Genomic DNA, 16,087 nt, shown 5'->3' on the forward strand with positions numbered 1-16,087 from the left:
GATGTCACAGCCACCCTCAGCACCGGGAAAGGGGGCAGTGGGGACGGGCTGTGTCCTGATGGGACCCTCGCCGAGGGCCACGTGGCCGCCGGCCTCCCACACCCGCCAGCCCCCCGGGTATCAGGGGTATCAAGATGCTCAGCGGCGGTGGGCTCCTCTGCAGGCTCTAGTGATGGGGTTGGTTGGGGTGGAGTCTGGGGGTAGCGATTCCTGTGCCCAAGCTCTGCCTGCAGGGCGGGGAGAGCAGAGCGAGGGCTGGGGTAGAGAGTGGGGCTGGCTGGGCGGGCAGAGCCGGCGGGCAGAGCAGAATGAGGCTCAAAGCTCCAGGGCTTTACAAATGGATTTTGCTGAAACGGAAATTTCCACCCATCCCTGAAATGAGCCTGGCCGTGAGGCCAGGTCTGGTGGGGCTGTGGCAGCTGGGGACATGGACGGGGACAAAGGCCAAACTGCGGAAGCCCCTCAGAGCCCCGCGCCCCGCCCGCCCCCCACGCCCCCCTCCACTCTCCCCCCACGCAGGTCCTCTGGCTCCTCGGGGACCTTCACAGCCCTGGCGCCTTTGCATACCCTTCTCGCTTCTTGGCCACTTCATGCCTCTGACACCCCCACACCTGACACCCCCGCCTCCGACTCGCCCTCCCCGCCCTTTCAGCCCTCTGGCTGCCGCCTCCGCCCTCCACCTCGCAGGCACCTGACACTCTCCCGCCCTCTCTGCCCTCACCTCCTCCTCCTCCTCCTTCTCCAACCCTGGCCTGGTACCCTCTGGCCACCCCCCCACCCCCTGCCGGCTCAGCCCTGTACCCTCACACTCTCCCTCCACTTCTCAACCCCGGATCACCCACACACTCCCTCCTGGCAGCACGTTCTGGAACCCTCTCTGGCTCCGGACACTCTCCACGGCCACTTCGCTCCTCACACCCCTACGTAGCGCAGTCTCACCCGGAGCAGCCCTTCAGCAATGGCCACGAAGGCCAAATAGCTCAGACTCCTCCCTCGGCCCCTCCGGCTGCGGGAGCCAGAAGATCACCTAGTTTCCCTGAGACTCGGTTGCCTCAGCCGTACACGGGGGTTGACAGCGCCCTCACCTCGGGGGCGGCTGTGCGGACTGACGAGTGGCCAGGGCTCGCAAAGCCCTTGCCTGGCACGCAGGGAGCAGAGGTCTGGCCTGTCCTTCTGTGTTTAATTGATACCTCTTGCCAGGCCCTGTGCTGGACAGTGCTGGGTGGGGGGCTGCGGGTAGAGTAAGTGCTAGATTTGATGAGCTGGTGAAAGCACCAGAAAATATTCTGGGGGAGGGGTCAGCGGTGAACCCGATGGCTCAAGCAGGCCCACGGGACCCTAGTGAGGGCATCACGTGGCCTTAAAGGTGCCTACTCACGGGCAGGACTGCTCCTCTCCAGCTCCCGCCCCGGATGGATGGGACCTGACAGTCCAAGGAGCCTGGACACCGTTTCCTCCCTTGGCCACTGCTGGCCGCCGCCCCTGCAGGGACAGGGTTGGGGGTGGCTGCCCCCCATCCCCCAAGACCTGTCACAGGAGTTGGAGGAGAAGAGGACAGGGGACTGGCTGGGATGGGAAAGGTCCTTGGAGAGCATCACTGGTCCCCTGCCGGGTGGGTGGGGAGAATAGAGCAAATGCCCCTGGAGGGGGACAGTACAGAAGCCATGCGGGGAGCAGGGGAGGTGGGGGCTTGACTTGCGGTGGCTCCTTTGGGGGACTTCTTGCCGCAAGCACTGGAGGCCTGGCTCCTCACAGAGCTGGGAGGCCAGGAGAGGTGGGGATCCCTGTGATGGCAGGGAACGGGCGCTTTCTGCTTGGTGGTCAGGCTGGGCACAAGAAGCCAGGACAGGCTTCAGTAAGGAAGGACCTGAGGGCTGAACGAACGGGGGCCACCATCAGAGGTCTGGGCATGGGACCCACCGTGAAGTGGGAGGGGGGTGAGAGGGGCATCTGGCCAGAGACGGGGTCCGGGCCACGTGAGGCAAGTGTGCCGGGGCTCCAGCCCCCGCCCCCACCCCAGCGCAGGGTCCATGGCGCACGCCTCCCGCCCTCAGCCCCTAAGCATAGGCCGCTCATTACTGATTGCGCTAAACACAGCTCTAGCGGCTCCAAGCTTCTTCCTGCTCCAGTGCCAGGCTCAGGGCCCGGGCTGAGCTGGACCACTGGGCCGAGAGAAAGAGGTGGAGGGTGGAGCGGAGGGGGACGCATGGGGACAGTCATCAGGTGGCCACACCACTGAGAAGGGGCCAGGGTCTGGGGCCTGGGGCAGAGGAGGAGGGCCAGGCAGGGAGACGGAGCTTCTCCAGGGACGGGTGAGGGACGGGCAAGGAGCCGAGTCATGGGGATCTGAGGTAAGGCTGGATGAGGAGGTGTGAGAGGCTCTGAGCCAGGCGAGCTCGCGAGCGCGCGCCCTCTGGGCCGGTGGCTCTGGAACTGGGTCCGTGCTGCTGCCATGAACACCCAGCACTGGCGAGAGGGTAGGAAGGGCGGGGACTGAATTTCCCTTCAAGTCGAAAGCCTGGATTCCCCGCGGCCAGCAGCGGGGCGTGTGCACACTCCCCAGAGCGCGGCAGGGTGCGGGAGGCCGCTGGGCACCCACAGGCTCACTCCGGCCTGCTCTGCTCCTCTGACCTTTTCACGGGAGAAAGGCCGCCGGGAGCCTGGGGCGGGCAGAGTCAGGGCCTGGGCCAGACATTGCCCTGACCCCAGCCTGCAGCCCCTCAGACAGGACCAGGAGGCCTTGGGCAGAACCCTGATCCAGTCGTCTTCTCAGCCCTCACAACCTTGGCACTGGACTCAGCCTCCCTGGTTTCCTCATCTGAAAAGAAGATGATAATGGCACCACGGGCCAGCCTGGCTAAGTGCCAGGCGCGGCACTAAGCTCCGTGCGGCTTGCTGGCCTCACACAGCCGGGTAAGGGAGATGCTGGGGACAGAGGCTCAGAGAAGTGACGTGATTTTCCTAGAGTCACACAGCTGGCAAGTGACAAAACTAGGACTCTGTCTGACCGCGGAGTCTTACCCGAAGGACGTGTGGTACCTACTTCTCAGGGTGACGTGAGGAGGAAATGCGGGGTGACGTCGAGGAACAGCGTAACCCAGGGCCTGGCGCCCAGCGGGTGCTCTGGGACAGGTCAGCGTTATGTTGCTAGTGTTTACGCACCTGCACAGGTGCTCGGAGGTTTCGCTGTATGCTACTCGGGTGGCAGGGGGCTTGGGAGAGATGGAGAGGCCCTCGGGGCGGTGGGGCCGGGGAGGCAGCTGCACGGAGGGTGTGGGGCAGGGGACGTGCGGGCTGGAATCAGAAAGCGGAGGAGAGGAAGCGGAAGTGACTGACTCGATATGCACTTGAGGATTTTGCTCCGGCGATCGCGATCGCCCCGTTGGCCAGACATCCGGTTTTTGCAGCCTCCCGGGGCGGAAGTCAGACCGAATCACTTCGGCAGCTCCACCGCCATCCATCCGGGGCTCGACTGCACTTGCTGGATCTCAGGGCTCAGGTCCCTACCCTGCAGAATGGGGGCCCGTGAGCAGCAGGTCCGCCCCTGGAGCTCCCCGCAGGGCGTGGGAGTCTCTTCTGGCTGCTGACCGCTCCCCTCTCGCCTGCTCAGAGCTAGAAGCCGTGTGGTTGGGCCTCCTTCACACGCTCCTGCCCTCCTGGGTACGGGGGTGGAGACGACGAGGAGCTGAAGGCGGAGGCGCCTCATCGACCCCAGGCCTCTCCCCTCCCCAGTCACCAGGGAAGAGATGCAGGGAGGGCCGCCCACAGGCAGCTGGCCAGGCACCCGTCTCTAAGGGGCGCTAAAGCTTCACTGGCCACTTCACGACTGGGAGAAAAGAGGCTTTCCCAGGTGCAGGCCTGGGGGTGGCTGGGGGTGTAGGAAGGCCTTGGGAAGCTGCAGGGCCGAGGTGAGATCCCTCGGGGAGCTCCAGCTCCAGCAGCTGCTCATTAACCTCCTTTCGGAGGAAAGGTCTGGGCCTGGGTCCTGCTGAGGTTAGGCCAGAGCTGAATCATGGGCGGTGGGGCTGCGGTAAGGGGGGTGCCTTCCCGATCGGTCTCTGGGTGGCTTCTCCTCCAAACCAACAGTGAACAAATATTGGGGGGGGTTGAAAAGGCACCCAGTTAGCGGTCTGCCCTTGGCACTCATTTTCCAGTCCCGCCCTGGTACCAAAGTACCGGGGTGATGGCCTTTGTGGTTCTCTGCTTGTCTCGAGCCGTGCCTGCATCCTGTTCCTTTCTTCTTTCAGTCACTCACTGAACAGATGTTTCTAAACACCTACTGCGTGCCAGGCCCTGTTCCAGGCACTGGAGATACAGCAGCAAACGGCTTCTTCTCACCCACTGCACCGGCCCGGAACTCTGGGGGTGCCTCAGGTGGACTGGGGTGGGGGTGGCGATCGGAAGGGGTTTCTGACTTCTCTGTCCCCAGGAGAAAACCACCTCTGAGTGACAAGGAGCTGTGGTAGAGGTGGCCTTTTGGGTGCCTGTTCTTAGCCCAGCACCAGCTTTTCCTGCCCTGAGGACCTGTAGCCGACTTGTAAATTCCCTCTGTGTCCAGGACGGTGGGGGGTGGCGAGGGGTTGCGTTTCTCCCTGAGCAGAGCTGCGGACCGGGCAGCGGGGCTGGGAGCGGGGAGGAGCAGAGAGGAGAGGCGGCCAGGCGCCTCGCTCCCCCCCAGCAGACCCCTCCGGCCCTCTGCTGCCTGGGGCTGCCCACAGAAAGCCAGCTGCTGACCAGGAGACGAACCTGACCGAGGCTGCTCTCAGTCAGCTGAAGGGGGGCCCTGCAGGAAGGCCAAGAGGCAGAGGGCTCGAGGCATCCTCCTGGGAAATGCCAGGCCGTCTGGGAGTACACGCTCCCCTCTGCCACCGCCACCGCCACCACTGAGCCTCCTCCACTCGGCTGCCTGGGCTTCTGGGTCTCCCTCCAGGATTGAAAGGTACAAGGTGGCCCCCATCCTGACAGCCTTGTCCCCCGACCTCACCTGGCTTGAGGGAAGAGGGAGGACACCCCTGAAGTCAGGCCTTCCTCTCTCTAGGCTGTAGCCCTGACCCGGGCCCCTCCCAAGTCAGAGACCAAAGAGAATGTTCCCTGAGGCTTTGGGGAAGGCAGCAAAGCCCCGCATCCCTGGCTCCTGGGCCCTGGATGCCACGGCAGAGAGAGGCTGTGGGAGGCAGGAGGTGTTTGCGGGGGAAACTGGGGGCTGAGTCTCACGTGCTGAGAAGGGGGGAGCTGCGTCTGCACAGGCGTCCCCCCCAACACTGTCTGACAGAATGAGCTGCGTCCTTGCCGGCGCTATTTTTAGGCAGAACTGGAAGGAAAGGAAGTTCGGGGGCCAAGCCACCCGCCCCAGCTCTGCTGCCGGCACCCACAGCATGCGGGGCGGGGGCGCGTGGGAGCCCCGAGTCCCAGCTCCTCCAGGAGACGGACTGTGCTCCCTCCACCTGCAAGCGTGTCAGCCTGACGGAGGAGAGAAGGGCACAGGCCTGGTGGAGGGGAGCAGGGGACGGAGGGGCTGGGGAGGGAGAGCTGCCTCCTCTCCCCGCCTGAACACGCCGCACCCGCTGCACCCGGTCTCTGGCACAGAGGGAGGAGGAGGAAAAGGAGAAAGACCCGGCGTGCCTCCCGAAATGGGCCTCAGGTCACTCGAGGTGCTTCCTTTGTGGGCTCTTTGAAGGGGGCCCTTGCTTCCTCCTTCAAGGTTTAAACATCTGGACTCGATCAGAAGGTGTTCCGGGCTGGCTCTTCCCGGGCAGGAGAATGGGCACGAGGCATAAGACTCTCCTGCGCTGGCCCAAGAGCAGAGCTGAGCGCAGAGAGGGAGGAGTTTTTAGTGTCTCTACGCCCCTGACAGAAGGGCTCCCTGGCTCAAAGCCCACGGCTGCCCAGGTTGGGAAAGGCAGTTCAGGTGCGGTAGAGTGTGGCGGTTAGAGTTTGGGCTCTGCAGTCAGAAACACCTGGGTTCGAATCCTGACTCCTCCGTCTACTAGCTGCGTGACATTGGGGAAGTGGCTAAACTTCTCTGCACCTCTGTTTCCTCCTCTGTAAAACACGGGAAATTATAGGATCTGCCCTGCAGAACTGCTGAAGATGAAGGGAGTTAGTACGAGCAAATGCACACCGTTAGTTAATGAACATTTAAAGTCAGACCCCCGTTCTGGGCCTGAAGCCCCTTGTGTGGCTGATCTCAAGCCCTAGTTGCTGAGCTTTCCCCCTCCGACCGACTGACCCCTTTTCTGCCCCCACAGCCCCAAGCCTCTCATTCTCAGGCAAAAAGCAAATGTGCAGCCCACCCTCTGGCTGCAGAGCTGGAAAAGCTGTCCCTCCAGCCCCCACGCCCCACCCCCACATCCCATCCATGCCCCGGCCCCGCTGGGTACACACATAGAAGCCTGGAGCGGAGTAGCTTGGGCATCTTGCCAAGGGTGGGGTGGAGCAGCTCAGACAAGACTATCCTGGAGAGAAGGCAGACGGAAACTGAGGGCTTACTACACAAATACATTTTAGGAGTTTCTACAGGCGGTGCAAACTTTGGAGGAGCTGGGCGTGGTATACAGACAAGCTTCAGGGTCGGAACCTCCTGAAAGTACGTTCCGATAGGTAATCCAGAGCCTCCAGCAGGTTCTCCAAAGGATCCAGGACCCCGAGGTTTAGGAACCACTGTGGGCCTCTCCCGAAGTCAGGAGATCCTCTCCTTTCACGCCTCCTCCTTTCCCACCTGCTCCGCGAGAGGGTCAGACCAGCTGAGGTCTGTGGTCCAGGTGGGGCATTCCAGGGCACTGTGAAGTCGCGTGAGCAGTGACAGAGAGAATAACCAGAACCAGGCTGGGAGACAGGTTCCCAGGAACGTGGGAGGGGGCCCTCTCCTACCCCTTCCCAGGAGCCGACTCGGTCCATCAGCCAGTGTGTCAGCCAGCCAGCCGACAGAAACTGAGCTGCATCCCTCCACCAACCTGGGAGGCTGTTGCTATGGCAACTTCATATTTATCCACTTTAGCTCCTAATTAAGGGGAAAAGCATATAACATATTGGATGTCAAGGAGGCTTTGTGAGCCTCAATTTAGCGGCCGTGCCTGGATGTCAAACTCAAGCGTGATTGCTGTTAATCACCTTCCAAATTACCTAGACAGGTCCCCGAGGGCAAGGTCCCCACAGTGGGGCCACGGGGCCCAAGGGAGAGGAGGTGGTGGAAGGGGCAGCAACGGAGCTCTGGGGGGCATCATGACCCAGGGGGCTCCCGGGTGAGGGCTGGCTCTGTGGGTGTCCGAGTGTAAGGTCTCCGGGGACAGCAGCTAGGTCTGTTCCCACTGACCCCGAGTCAGGGATTTCCACCCTGAAGACTCACAAATCAAGGCCCTTGGTCGATAGAGAGGGGCTGACCGACTGATGGAAGGGCCATCTGGCAGCCTCTGATGTCAGAAGGAAATGGACAGAGGACCAGGGCTGGTGAGTGCAGGCTGCCCTGACGGCGGAGGGATGGATGCTGACCATCACATGGCAGAGGGAAGGGCCGACGGGAGGCTGCTTAGGAGGAGCTGCTGGGTGACTGGGTTCATCGGGGCATCTGTGATCTCCCAAGGGAGTGGCTGGCCTCTCTACCCCAAGGTTAGGCGTGTTCTCAGGCTTGCTTCTCGCTTGCCCTTGGAGCTGCGGCCAGCACCATGGTCTTGAGAGAAGCTTCAGCGGGGCCCTGGGGACGGGGGAGGCAGGGAGTGGAGGTGAATCCAGCAGGGTTCAGAGTGGGGCACTGAGGGAGGACGTCAGCAGAGTGGCTAAGAGCATGAGCTGCGGGCTCGGGCAGACCCAGCTGCGAGGTTCTTTGCAGCTGTGTGACGACGACCAGGTCGCTTAACCTCTCTCTCTCTGCTTTGGTTTTCTCATCTGTCGGTGGGGATAATCGAACCTCGAAGGGCTTTGTAAGGATTTAACATGATGATAAGTATGAGGCGCTTAGCACAGTGCCCGGCCCATGGTAAACCCTCGCAGGGGATTAGAGCGTGATTAGCAAGAGAGACGGGCCTGGAAGGGAGGGCGGGGCGTCCTGCCTGGAGGTGGGTAAAGGCCCCAAAGAGAGAACTCACGGAAGGGACCCTGATGCGGGCAGGGGACAGGCTAGGAGCTGAGCAAAGGCATGGGAACAACTGAAACCCACTGGCCCCGTGTGGGTGACAGGGAAGGAGGCCCCCATCCTCAAAGTCTTGATGTCACCTAAGGGCCAGAAGGATCCTAGGGCAGCCTGAACCTGGAAGATCATTAGAACTACCGGGGGAGCTCCTGTCGTGGCTCAGCGGAAACGAATCTGACTAGTATCCAAGAGGATGCAGGTTCGATCCCTGGCCTCACTCAGCGGGTCAAGGATCCGGCGTTGCCATGAGCTGGGGTGTAGGTCGCAGACGTGGCTCGGGTCTGGCGTTGCTGTGGCTGTGGTGTAGGCCGGCGGCTACCGCTCCAATTAGACCCTAGCCTGGGAACCTCCACATGCCGCAGGTGCAGCCCTAAAAAGATGAAAAAAAAACAAAACCAAAAACAAAAAAAAACCACCCAAAAACTACTGGGGCTGATTCTGGACAAGCCCTCCTGCCACCACTTGACCTTCCACACCAAGTATCAGGATTCTGCTTAAAAACTGTGTTCAAGAAGAAGAAATTCCACAGCTGTTTTGAAAAATATCCACTATGGTAATAACAATCATTACAGCGAACATTCATTGATTGTTTGCTGAGAGCCAGGCGCGACGCCAAGGGCTTCACCTGGATCATCTCGCTTACTCTCCTCGGCGGCTGGTGAGGTAGGTCATCCAGAGGAGGAAACCCAGGGGCAGAGAGGAATGCCAAAGGTCACACGGCTCATTAGGTGTGGATCCTGGATTCAAACCCGGGTAGTCTGAATCCACGCCTGGGCTACCTTTTCATTCTACAGTTGAAAAAAACAGGAAGCCCAGAGAGGCGAAGTAACTTCCTCAAGGTCACACAGCAAATTGGAGGCAGAGGAGGGATTAGAACCCAGGGGATCCTCTCTTCCTCTTGCTCCCCATCCCCAGCCTTCAGACACATTTTGTAGAGAAAAGCTAAGGACAGGCTGGCCCCAAGGACAGAATCTTGGCTCTAGCCCCCTCTACAGGCAGAGCCCCAGAAAGAGCAGGTAGAGTGGAAGGAGGCTGGAAGGTCCCTGAATTGGAGGAGGAAGAGACACTTGGGACATGGTGACCACGGCCACGGGCAGCCTTGCCCGCCTGGTAGGAGGAGTTGCCGTGGCCTGGTTTCCGCAGATGTGGGCTGCAGGCGTCCTGCTGAATGGGAGGCTATTAAGGGAAAATGCTTTGCAAGGAGCTGAGCAGCTGGGACGGGAGACGGTCAGGGCCCTGAATGGGGGGCTTTGTCCCTCCGGAGCACGGGCAGGCGCTGGCTCCCGGGGTCTGCGTCTGGGAGCCCGGCTGGCCGAGAGGCCACGGGGAGTCCCCCTGCAGAGGGCGCCATTCGGTCCCCTCCCCCAGCACTGTCCCACCTCCAGGAAGACCCGGCGCTTCAGCACATGGGCTCTGGGGACGGACACCAGGGCCACATTCATATTAGTGAAAATCTCAGTGCCTCGGTTTCGTCGTTTGAAACGGAATTGCTAAGGGCATCTTCTCGTGCGTCAGACAGACCGAGAGAGAAGGTGGAGCGATCGCTTTGGTGGCACTGGCTCTCGAAGGTCTTCTCTCCGGCCAGCCCAGGCCCTCCCAGCAGTGAGCTCCTCTCCTGGGTGCCGCCCTCCCCTCCTTCCCCCACAGCAACACCCCATTGTTGAGACGGGCTGTGTGCAGAGAGAGGGGAACGCTCGCGTGAGGCCACGGCCAGTCTCCAGATGAAGAGGCCTTAGGACGCAGCGCAAACTCCAGCCTGTGTGAACACACGTTGCCACCGTGGGCGGCTCCGCGGCCCCTCTGGACCCGGGGGCCGAAACCTTGCTGTTCTCTCCCAGCCAGGCTTTGCTGAGGCTGATCCCTCCGCCTTCGCCCGCTACCTCCTACCGTCCGCCGGCATCCCGCCTCCCTGCGCTTAGACTGGGGCTCCTCCTGCGCGCGCCCCACGCGTGTGCAGGCGAACCCCCCAGACCGCAGGCTCCACGCAGCCACCTCCACCTGTTTACTTGGGTCCCAGCCCCAGGCCCAGGCGCTGCCAAGAACAGTCAATCTATAGGTATTTGATGGAGGAGGAAGAGGTGTGAATGAGCAACGGAATGAATCACTAGATGCCCAGCCCAGGCTGGGGGCGGGGAAAGGGGCGTGTCCAGTGGGACAGAGAGGAAGGGATGGGGGGGCCCGCCGTACCCAACACTCTCTCCCCAGGAGAAGGACCCACGCTGCCCCCTCTCTCAGGACCCTGTCTTGAAGTTAGGCCACCAGCCCCTGTAGCTGCACCGTCTGTGGAGGACCTGCTGAGATCCTACTGTGTTTCAGCCACGGTGCTCAATGCTCTCTCTCACACACACACACACACACACACACACACACACTTACTGTGCACTACCTCATTCAGTTTTTAAAGCAGCTCTGTGAGGCAGGCACCATAAGTACCTTCATTGTACAAAGAAGACACCCTGCCCAAGGTCACATGCCAGCACGTGGGAGGCCTGCAAGTGTGGTTGGTGCTGCAGCGCTCAACTGCGGGGTCAGCTTGCCTCCCTGCAGGATGGAGCGGAAGGCCTCAGGCCACCTCCCAGGAGGTGGAAGTTGCCAGGAACGAAGCTGGAGAAAGTTTAGACCAAACGCTCAGTTGGTGTTTAGTGAGCGACGGCGGCGGTGCACCAGGCCTGGCAGGAAACGCGGAACTGGTGGCCAGCCTGGCCATCGGCTCCCCATCTGAGCGAACAGACAGACCCCAGGAAGAGGGGTGGGTGATGTCAGGGGTGAGGGGTGCCGCCCGTGCAGTGGCAACGGCTGACGTTTGTCACTGGATGGCTCGAGGCGGACAGTGGGCCCCAGGGGCAGGGCACGGGTACACTGCGCTGCTCTTAGAGGGGCTGCTGGAAGGCCTGGCATGCTGGAAGCTTAATCACTCGGCATTTGCTGAGCTCAGATGGTGGCTCCTTGGCACTCAAGCCGCTACGAGGGCTGACTTCCCTGCCCGTCCCCTGCCCCCCCCCCCGCCCCCTCCCAGAGGAAGTTCTCCTGCTTCTTTTTTTTTTTTTTTTTTTTTTTTTTTATTGTTCTCCTGCTTCTGAGGGCTCAGCCGTGCACTCTGACTATCTCGTTCTCCCCCAGGGGCTGCAGGATTCCCATTCCAGAGTGCCCTTCTCTCGTGACAGATGTAGGATGAAAACGTTATCCTTTAGCAGAGCGCAGAGCCCCTCGGTCCGTGGGAGACCCTGGGGGCTGCCCTCCCTGACGGTCCAGCTGGTCGGACACAGGCAGCCCTTCAGGCTCGGTCCTGGCCGTGTAGAAATTACCCAGTGAGGGGTGACGAGTGGCAGAGGTGGGCTGCTCTGCAGAGTGCCAACCTCGCCACTCCTTCCGAGAAGCATGGCTCCTCAGCTGGGTTTGAAACCAGCCTATGTCCTGGTATCATCAGCCAGTTGCCAAGAGCTGAGCACAGCAGAAGGGGCCCACACTCCCGCATCCAGAGCTGGGACCGCGCGCATTCTGAGAAGGCGGAGGCACCGCACCCAAGGTCCCACAGCTTGGTAGCTTGGCTCAGAGTGGCAGCCCTCTGACCCACATTCCGCCTCACCCAGGTACCAGGGGACCAGGTCAAAGTCTGGGCTAGTGCCAGGGAGAGGGACGGGCACTAGCCGCACCCAGAAAGCCACCTTGAGCCGGAGGAAGGGTCAGGTCGGGGGAAGAAGGACTGGGAAAGAAGGTGGGCTGGACCCCCTGCGGCAGTGGGAGCTGGAGGACAGGCGGGTGAGGGGCAGGGAGGGGCGGAGGCCGGGTGATGGCAGCCACGGGCTGGGGTTGGGCTTGGAAGTGGGATGAGTGCTGTCATGGCTTTTAGGGTAAGAATGTGGGGGGGACTTGGGCTTGACTGAGTATCAGGGACAGGACTGGGTGAAGTCATAGTTGGGAGGAGGCTCGGCGGTGAGGCGAGGGCTGAGGCTGACGTGGAGCCGTGACATGCGTGTGAGGCTGAGGTGGGGTCAGCGTGAGATGATACCTGGCTCTGAACTAGGCCTGGAAGTGACTGAGAAAGGTCGGCAAACAAGTTCCTTCCTTACCTACGGGGGGGTGCCCTTTCTGAGCAGGTGGAAGACCCAAAGCGGGCTCCCGGGGCTGTCCCAAAAGGTGCCCGCCCTCAACCACCTGTCTCAGCCACTTCCCCCCACCTTCCCACCCTCACCTTCGTCTCCTGTCTTGGCACAGGTGAGGCTCCTTCCTGGTCACAGCACATGTGACTGAGGCTGTGCCCTGCTTGCTTCCAGGCAGCTGTTTACGGCAGAGTCCTCCAGGCATTCCAGGCAGGGCTCTCTCAGCTGTGCCCTCATCCTAGGGGTGAGGCAGGACACCTTCTCCCACCCCGCCTGGCCCTTGCCAGGGCCCTGACCTCTCTCCTCCTTTCTGCAGAGGCCCCGGCCCCTGCACGCCCCATCTTGCTTCTCAGGGTGACAACCTGACCTCCTCCGACACTCAGCGCTGGGGTCAGGCTTTTAAAGCTGTCACTGGGGAGACCGTGGGCCCGCGCTCACTGGCTCCCCTGCCCCAGCGTCCCTTCGTGCAGAAACACGCATCAGGGCATGAAGCAGAGGACAACTGTGGCACTGCGATGCCTCTAAATGCAGGCAATTAGTGGCTAAATAAAATATAGAACAAGCATCTCTGCCTGGCCCTGGCAGGGACTCACTGAATGCTGCCTGGGTTAGGGACCCTGGGAAGGGAGTGGTGGTCCCATTCTCGCGGGCTGGGATGCGGGTGAAGAGGATGGGCGCTGTGTTCTCCTCGTAACCCCTGCAGCTTGTTAGAGGCCTGGGGGGTGCAGGGAAGCTGTGGGGGTCTCGGGTCTGAGGGCACGTCCTGCAGAATAGTGAGAGGCAGAGGAGAGTGGCTTTGGAACATGACGAACCTGGATTTGCACCCTGCTCTGCCACTGACCAGCTGACCCGGGCAGGCTGCTCATCCTCTCCAGGCCTCGCTTGCCTTGGCTGTAAAATGGGGATGATGGTAGCAAGGCTGCTGGATTTACAGGAGGTCATGCATGCTCCACGCCCCTCACAGAAGAGGCTTTGCCGAGGGAGCAGGCTGAGCGGGAAAGGGGTAGAGTTACTGCCAGGAGGGCTTCCGAGGATGGAGGACAGGCCCTGGAAGGGAACTGGAACCCAGGGGGAAGCTGAGCAGACTCTGCCGCACTGATGCCCCCTCTCGGGTGAGTAGGCTGCGATCCATCGTGAGAAGATGGAGGGGGAAGAGCAGTCGGCCACCTGGGAGGAGGCTCCCCTTTCAGGCCTCCTCCCACCACCCTCCTTCCAGGGTGCCCTCTGCAGAAAACCACCTGGGGTGACCGCCTCTGTCCCGCAGCCTCAATCTCCCCAGCGGGGCTGCATGGCTAACGGCACACGTGCCCGGAGCCCAGGGAGCCCTTAACGAGCACACTCGGCAGCGCAGACGCCGGCACCACCTCTCCTTCCCCTGTGCTGCTGATCTGGCCCATACCGCGCCTGAGCTGAGCTGGGACCTGCAGGGGGCTTCTCGGGGGATAGGACAGGGGTCCTGAGGCAGCTCAGCAGATGGCAGCTGAGGGGACAGAAGGGCCCGGGGCCTGGACCTGAGATGGCCAGTCACTTGGCTTCCGCTCACACGTGGACTCCCATCCTGAAGCTCCAGCTCAGCCCTTTTCTTTAAATAAAAAGAATGATGTCATCCCGTGCTTAGCCGCTGAGCGGAGGGAGGTGAGCTGAGATGCTGTGGATGGGGAAGCACGAGACGCTGGGGCTGGGGGTGGGGAAGCCAGGAGCAAAGGAAGGACGGATACCAAGTCCCCTCTGGGGACATGGGTATGTGTGCGCGTGTGTTCCTGGAATCCACCCCCGTGTATGTGTTGGGAAAACTGCAGAGTCACAGAATGTTAGAGCAGAGATGGGCCTTCACGATACCGTGAGACAAGCAGAGGCTCATGGATCACATGGGGGAGTTGGACGGATCTCAGCAAGGCCCTTCATGTTTCTGAGTCTCGGCTTCCCCACCTGTAAAATGGGGGTAAGAGAGGTGTTGGCCTTGCAAACATTTTGTGTGAAAGGATTGAAGAGGTAATGGGTGTGAGAGGCACTGAGAAGGGGCTTAGATAAACGCTGGCTCTTGTGAATATGATGGGGCAGAAGCCATGCTGGCAGCAAGAGAGCATTGGACTGGCATCCCCTAGGCTCAGCCCAAGTCCTCCTAGCAGGAGCCTGGGCCTGGGCTGGGCCAGGCCGGGGGTGCATGGTTCTTGCTATCTCTTCAGACGCACCTGCCAGCAGCCCCCCTCTGGTCCTGGGTGGCCTGGGAACGGCCTCCACGCTTGCCCCCTCAGGGTGAAGTTCTGGACCCTCCGGGGAAGCTCTAGGTTCTGATTTTCCTGAGCATCTCCGAGGCCTCCCCCCCAGGTCTGCCCAGGCTCCTGGCAGCGCTTCCCACCTGAGCTCTGGCTCTGGGCTGTGGGTCCTGCGCCCCGCTCGGGCCCCTTCCTCTCTCTCCCCCTCCCACAAGGGCCTTCCTTCTGCTCATATCGCTCTCTTCTCTGCACTCCCGGCTCGGCCCCTCTCCTCCTCTCTTCCTGTTTCTGTCCCTCCTTGTCCCTGTCTGATGTCTGCGTCTCTCCAGGCTCCACCCTGCCTCTCCTTCCGTCTTGCTGGCCTGTCCCCACCGCTGATGTGAACTCTCCTGCAGCCTCTGTCTACCAGTTCTATGTCTTCTCCATCTCGCATTGTGTTTTTTCTGCTCCCAGAAGGAAAGTCTCAGCTTTGAGCAAAAGCCCGACGGGCCGGGGTGAGGCCGGCATTCCAGAAGGAAGAGGGGCCGCCCCCAGCCCTGTTCCCCGTGTGGGGTGCAGCCCTGGTTTCTGTACTTCCTGAGCACGGGTGTGTGTGGGCTGAGGGCAGAAGGCCCATCTTGCCTGTCATCTGGAGAGACGTGTGTGCGAAATGTTAGCTCCATGGCTCTGATTCAGCTCCCGGGCGGCTGGCTGTGGAACACGATGACGGATGCGGGTGACAGGGACCTCGACGAGGGAGCCAGGCTGGAGATGGAGCCCCTGGGACTTTCTAGAGTGGACTCTGGGTGGGATAAGGAGGGCCTGAGCAGGGGTCACAGCCGCACGGGTTGCCACGATGTGGCCTCGATGGGGTGAAAGTGAAGAGGTTCGGTGGAGAGCTGTGATGGGTGAGGAAGGGGCGCCTGGGTGGGGGAGGATGAGACACATGTGCAGATTCAAGAGATGGTGAGTGGGCATTCCCTTGATGGGTTGAGGATCTGCCCTTGTCATTGCTGTGGCTCAGGGTGCTGCTGTGGCGCAGAGTGGATCCCTAACCGGGGCACGTCCATGCCCGGGCAGCGTGAGGAGAAGCAGACAGATGGGACTGGAGGTGGAGGGGCCTGGGGCGGGGTCAGAAGGAGGTTAAAAGAAGCAGGAGCCCCACCCCGAGCTCAGATGGGCCCCTCTCCCCTGACTCTCCTGGCTGCTACGGGCCTTCAGCTCTCAGTTCCCAGGACTGCCCGCCTCTCCCCTGTGCAGCGCTGAGCTGCTGACCGGCCCTCCGATTCAGGACACGGTTGCTGTGGCTCCCCGCCGCTGTGAGGGGTGGGCTGGTCCTACAGGGCTGTATTTCAGGGCTGAGCCTGCAGAGAGCTGTCTGTCTACTTGTCTGCCTGTCTGTCTGGTCCAGAAAGAAGAGCCCCCATTCCCACTTGCTGGGGTCGGGAGGAAGCAGCAGTTCTCACTGGAGAAGGAGCCAGTGGTATGGCTTCCAAGCTTGGGGTGTGTGAGCTGGACGTGCGGCTGCGGAGGACAGGAGCAGGGAGAGAACCCCCAGCCCAGCGCGGTGTGCGCGCTGGACCCGAATGTGGGCCCAGGGCCAGCGTGTGTCCAGACCGCACCGACGGTCAAGGGCAGACTCCCTCACTGCCTCCCCTGCCCCTCGG

At 61.5% G+C, this 16,087-nt stretch overlaps 1 long non-coding RNA gene across 3 annotated transcripts in view; it reads right to left on the minus strand.

Annotated features, from left to right (window-relative positions):
- The window catches only part of LOC110259522, a 33,792-nt gene that overhangs the window by 7,228 nt on the left and 10,477 nt on the right, over nt 1-16,087 (minus strand). The window contains exon 3 of one of the 3 annotated variants that reach the window (XR_002341952.1): nt 12,697-14,154. The exons of the other annotated variants lie outside the window; for them this stretch is intronic. This is a non-coding gene — a long non-coding RNA (uncharacterized LOC110259522). Of the gene's footprint in view, nt 1-12,696; nt 14,155-16,087 lie in introns of those variants that run through there. 3 annotated transcript variants of the gene reach the window in all.

This window comes from Sus scrofa, chromosome 2 (assembly GCF_000003025.6).
Source record: "Sus scrofa isolate TJ Tabasco breed Duroc chromosome 2, Sscrofa11.1, whole genome shotgun sequence".
Lineage (NCBI taxonomy): Eukaryota > Metazoa > Chordata > Mammalia > Artiodactyla > Suidae > Sus > Sus scrofa.